Source organism: Lynx rufus, unplaced genomic scaffold (genome assembly GCF_022079265.1).
Source record: "Lynx rufus isolate CCGP_SWC_20201006 ecotype Redwood Valley unplaced genomic scaffold, mLynRuf1.p SCAF_6, whole genome shotgun sequence".
Classification (NCBI taxonomy): domain Eukaryota; kingdom Metazoa; phylum Chordata; class Mammalia; order Carnivora; family Felidae; genus Lynx; species Lynx rufus.
The window spans coordinates 104,091,551-104,097,550 of record NW_025814878.1 but is presented as its reverse complement, the minus strand read 5'-3'; positions in this window follow the sequence as shown (position 1 = coordinate 104,097,550).

Here is a 6,000-nt window from a genome sequence, read left to right as displayed (position 1 = left end):
GGAGAGACCAACTCAGGCGTACCTTAGAGATAGTGTGGGTTCAGTTCCAAACACTACAACAAAGCAAGTATTGCAATAAAGTGAGTGAAATGAATTTTTTGGTTTCCCAGTGCGTATAAAAGTTAGGTTTGCACTATACTGTAGTCTCATAAGTGTGCAATAGCATTATGTCTAAAATAAATCTTTTTAATTTAAAAAATGAAGTTTATTTATTTATTTATTGAGAGAGAGAGAGAGAGAGAGAGAGAGAGAGAGAGAGAGAGAGAGAATCCCAAGCAGGCTCTGCACTGTCATCGCAGAGCCCGACGTGGGGCTCAAACACACAAACGGTGAGATCAGGACCTGAGCCAAAACCAAGAGTCGGACGCTAAACCGACATAGCCACCCAGGCACCCTACAATGTGCATATCTTAATTAAAAACTAATTTATTGCTGGGGCGCCTGGATGGCTCAGTCGGTTGAGCATCTAACTTTGGCTCAGGTCACGATCTAGCGGTCTGTGAGTTCAAGCCCCACGTCAGGCTCTGTGCTGACAGCTCAGAGCCCGGAGCCTGCTTCGGATTCTGTGTCTCCCTCCCTCTGCCCCTTCCCCACTCATGCTCTGTCTCTCTTTGTCTCTCAAAAATGAATAAATGTTTAAAAAATTTAAAAAAAAACCCTAATTTATCGCTAAAAAGGAATGCTAACCTTCATCTGAGCTTTCAGCAAATCAATCTTTCTGCCGGTGGAGGGTCCTGCTTCCTTGCTGACGGCTGCTGACTGATCAGGGTGCTGGAGGCTTGAGGGTTATGGTGGCTGTGGCAGTTTCTTAAAATAAGACAACGGTCAAGTTTGCCACATCCATTGACTCTTCCTTTCACGAATGATTGCAGCATGTGCTGCTGTGTGATAGCATTTTCCCCGCGGTAGAGCTTCTTTCAAAACTGGAGTCGGTCCTCTCACATCCTGCCGTGGCTTTATCAATTATATTTACATAAAATTCTAAAACTTCTGTTGTCAGTTCATCAGTCTTCACAGCCTCTCCACCAGGAGCAGCTTCTGTCTCAAGAAACCACTTTCTTCAGGGGCGCCCGGGTGGCTGAGTTGGTTAAATGTCTGGCTTTGGCTCAGGTCATGATCTCATGGTTCCTGAGTTCAAGCCCCACGTCGGGCTCTGTGCTGACAATGTGGAGCCTGCTTTGGATTCTCTCTCTCCCTCTCTCTCTGCTCCTCCCCCACACACTCTCTCTCTCTCTCTCAAATATAAATAAACTTAAAAAAAAAACAACAACACTTTCTGTGCTCATCCATCAGAAGCAGCTCCTCGTTTGTTCATGTTCTGACATGAGCTTGTAGCAATTCGGTCCCGTGTTCAGGCTCCACTTCTGATTCTAGTTCTCTTGTTCTTTCCACCACATCCACAGCTACTTCCTTCTCTCCAAAGTCTCGAACCCCTTCCACGAGGGTTGGAATCAAATCCTTCCAAACTTCAGGGCACCTGGGTGGCTCAGTCAGTTAAGTGTCCAACTTCAGCTCAGGTCATGATCTCACGGTTCATGGGATCGAGCCCCACATCAGGTTCCGCACTGACATCGTGGAGCCTGCTTGGGATTGTGTATGTGTGTCCCTCTCTCTCTGCCCCCTCCCCTGCTCTATTTCTCTCTCTCAAAATACATAAACATTTAAAATAAAATAAAATAAAATAAAATAAAATATTTACATAAATTATATAATTTGGCTCATAACATTTTTCCACTTGGCTTTATCTTATTCAACATCATGTTTTGACACTTATCCCTGTTGATACATGAGAGTTAGTGCACTCATTGTATCTGTTGTATGGTATTCCATTTTATGATGAAGGTGATTTTTCTTTTCTTTTTTTAAAAAAAAAACAAAGATTTCGGGCACCTGGGTGGCTCAGTTGGTTAAGCGTCAGACTTCAGCTCAGGTCACGATCTCAAGGTTCATGGGTTCGAGCCCCGCATCAGGCTCTGTGTTGACAACTCAGAGCCTGGAGCCTGCTTTGGATTCTGTGTCTCCCTCTCTCTCTGCCCCTCCCCTCCCCCCAAAATAAAATAAATATTAAAAAAGAGATTTTTTTACTTTTTTTTTTTTTTTTTTAGAGAGAGAAAGAGAGAGGGGCGTAGGGGCAGAGAGAGAGGGAGAGAGAGAATCCCAAATAGGCTCCACGCCACGTGTGCAGAGCCAGACATGGGGCTCAATCTCACAAACTGTGAGATCGTGACCCGAGAGGAAAGCAAGAGCATCCAGCTCTTGAGCCGCCCCAGGGCCCCTGAAAGATTTCAGGTAATCTCTACACCCGATGTGGGGCACGAACTCATAACCCCAAGATCAAGGGTCCCATGTTCCACTGACTGGGCCAGCCAGCCAGCCAGGTGCTCCAAAGTTGACTTTTCTGTTCTCCTATTGGTGGACATTGGTTGTTTCTGTGTGTTTTGTTGTTGTTGTTGTTGCAAAAAGCATCAACGGATATCCTTGCACACATCTCCCTGTGCACATTTCTGGACATTTCTCTAGAGTTTCACCTGGAAGTAGGACTGCTGGATTCCAGGGAAATGTGCGTTTCCAGCTTCACCAGATATTGCCAAAGTGCCTTCTAAAATGATGGTGCCAGGGCGCCTGCGTGGCTCAGTCGGTTGAGCGTCCGACTTCAGTTCGGGTCATGATCTCGCAGTTCGTGGGTCCGAGCCCCTCGTCGGGCTCTGTGATGACAGCTCGGAGCCTGGATTCTGCTTCGGATTCTGTGTCTCCCTCTCCCTCTGCCCTTCCCGACTCACTCTCTGTCTCTGTCTCTCTCTTTCTTTCTCAAAAATAAACATTTAAAAAAAAATTTTAGGGGCGCCTGGGTGGCTCAGTCGGTTGAGCATCCGACTTCAGCTCAGGTCACGATCTCACGCTCCGTGGGTTCAAGCCCCGCGTCAGGCTCTGGGCTGATGGCTCAGAGCCTGGAGCCTGCTTCCAATTCTGTGCCTCACTCTCTCTCTGCCCCTCCCCCGTTCATGCTCTGTCTCTCTCTGTCTCAAAAATAAATAAATGTTAAAAAAAAATTAAAAAAAAATTTTAATAAAAAATAAATAAAATAAAATGTGCCTATTAGCTCTCTCTTCATCTACTTCTCAGAGATGCAGAACGGTAACCCTTTCAGATACCGTTTGCAGTTCCCCCTATGCTGGTGTAGATAAGTAACTTTTCACACGTATGGGTCACTTGTGTCTCCTTTCCAGGAAATGACCTGCTCATGACCTTTGTTCATTTTCCTTGTTGTTATTGCTGTTTCCTTGTTGTTGGTGCTGTTTTCTTATTGATTATAGAAGTATTTTGTTTATGATGGACACCAAATCGTTTCCAGGTATGTGGGTTGCAAATGTCTTCTCCCAGTCTGGGAGGGACGGTCTTGTCATTTTGTTGTGAGTGTCTTGTGTTAATTGAAAGTTTTTGAATTATTATTGAAGCTGGGTGACTGATACGTGGGAGTTCGTCATACTATTATCTCTACTTTTGTATAATTGTGAAGACAACACAAAAAGTTTATAAAAATCTATGACACAAATAAGCGTCTACTATCCCAAATTCCTAAAGATCAGCTCCTATATTATATAGTTGTACTTTCCACATTCAGATCTCTGATGCTACTGGGATATATTTCTGTAGTTGGTACACCGACAGGTCAACACTTATCTTTCCCTCACAGAGGGCCAACTGTCCCAGCCCCATTTCCGACCCTGGGCCCCAACCCTGTCCCTTCTCCTCTGAGCAGAAACTCCCCCTCTGCCCCATATACTCTGGGGTCTGTTTCTAAATTCTCTATTCTGTTCCTTAGCCACTGTGTCTATGTTTGCATTTTGCCACACTGTTTTAATTCCCATATTATTAGATTGGCCAGAGTAGTATGTGTAGGGCCAGATTGGTATCCTTTCTTCTTTTTCTCCTTGGTCCTTTTTTCTTCCACATGCATTTAAGAAAATTTTTTTAACTTTTATTCATTTTTGAGAGACTGAGACAGAGTGCAAGCAGGGGGAGGAGCAGCGAGAGGGGGAGACACAGAATCCGAAGCAGGCTCCAGGCTCCGAGCTGTCAGCACAAAGCCCGACGTGGGGCTCAAGCCCATAAACTGTGAGATCATGACCTGAGCTGAAGTCAGATGCTTCAGAGACTGAGCCCCCCAGGCACCCCTTCCATATACATTTTTTGATCAGCTTACTCAATTCCAGAAAGGGAAGCAACCAACACTGTTGGGATCTTAATTGGAATCACACTGAATTTCCAGATTAATTTGGGGGAGAACTAACATTTGTGTAACCTGATGCTCTCCTGACCATTGTTACCGGGCACGTTAATCCGTATGTTCAGGTCTTCTTTTTTTGGTCCCTCTGTAAAAATGGTGCTTGCTTTCACCGTTAGGGTCTCACTCAGTCTTTGTTAGACTTATGCCTGGGGTTTGTGGGTTTTGCTGCTGTCCCTCCACCCATCAAATATGTCAGGCATGTCCTTCCCTACCTCCTACTCCTGCCTCTTGGTGCCCACCCCTCCTTCCTGCTGCCCAGGGAGCAGCTGTCCTGTGCCAACAGCTGACTTCCCTGTGAGGCGTTACCAGAGGGGTGCAGCTCACACCCCCCACCTTAGGTCCTGTCAGCTGAGTCTGGGGAGAGTGACAGTTGTTTCAGTGGGGACAATGGGCCGCATTCTGTACAGGCTCCTCTCTGGGCCGCCTTCCCCCTGGCCACAGCAACTGTTCTTGCGGATAGGGTAGGGTCCCACCTGTCAGCTCTACTCTTTCCGGCAACGCTCAACTCCCTGACCCATTTCTCCATGCCTGAGAAGCATGTCTAGTATGTGTCCTCCTACCTGGCTGCCTGGTCATGAGCCTATCCTGGCCTGGAATTGGTGGGCAGAAGAACGGACGGTGGTCATGGGTCATGGGTCGTGGGACTGTCCCCTCCCAAGTGCATAATCTCTTACCTCAGTGGTGCTGCAAGTACCCGAAACTTTCTCCCAGGCCTCAGATCCTCACAACGGCCCCACTCAGACAGCTGAGTGACTATTGTCACAAGCCAAGAGGAGCTGTGCTAAGTAACAGGGCCGAACTCCCAGTGCCAGGCTGGTGCTCTGCCCTTCCCCCCCACCAACCCCGACACTCCCCACCCCTGACTGGCCTCCACACCTGCTCTTCAGCACCTGCACCCTCAGCACCCCTGCCCTTGATGAGGCGCCCCTGGCTTCTCTTTAGAACACCTGTTTGGGGGTGGGCACTGCCTTCAACTTCCCACAAATGGGGAGGCTCCAGGCCAGTGCTGATCCCCCAGAGGGGCAACAGGACAGTGAAAGATGACAGAGCCAGGGGCCGGGGCCCGAAGGAGACTTGAAAACTCCATCGATTTTTCAAGCTTTAACTGAGGCCCAGCACCCACTCTCAGTGGCTGGTCGTGAACATCAGGGTGCCCCCTAGCAGACCTTCAAGAAGCAGCCAGCTGCCCTGGCCTCAGACATAGGGTGTACTGGGAGGTAAAACCCAAATGATGAAAGGAAGGAAACTCTTGTTTACCGGACCATGAGAGCCAGTTCTGGACCATGTTCTCCCATGTCTCCATCCTGTCAGAGGCAGGAGTGGTGACAATTCCCGTGTTAGAGAAGGGGGCCACCACACAGCACAGCTCCAGACGGTGTTATCCCCATCCCCACTTGTGCAGTGCACAGTCCGCTCAGGCGTCCCCAGAGGCCCTGACAGAGGGTCCCAGAGCCAGCATGTAAATCCATTCTTCACCTCTCTGTGCAGGCCGTGGCAGACGAGGTCATGTAGTGGAGTGCTGTGGACCCCTGCATGGGGACAAGCGGAAAGGGGTGGGAAGAACGGAAGGCCCCGCGGTCCCTGGTCTCCCAAGAACCCATTAGCTATTATGGGGTGCCTGGCTGGCTCAGTCGGTGAAGCGTGAGACTCTTGATCTCGGGGTTGTGAGTTCAAGCCCCATGTTGGGTGTAGAGATTACTTAAAAAAAAAAC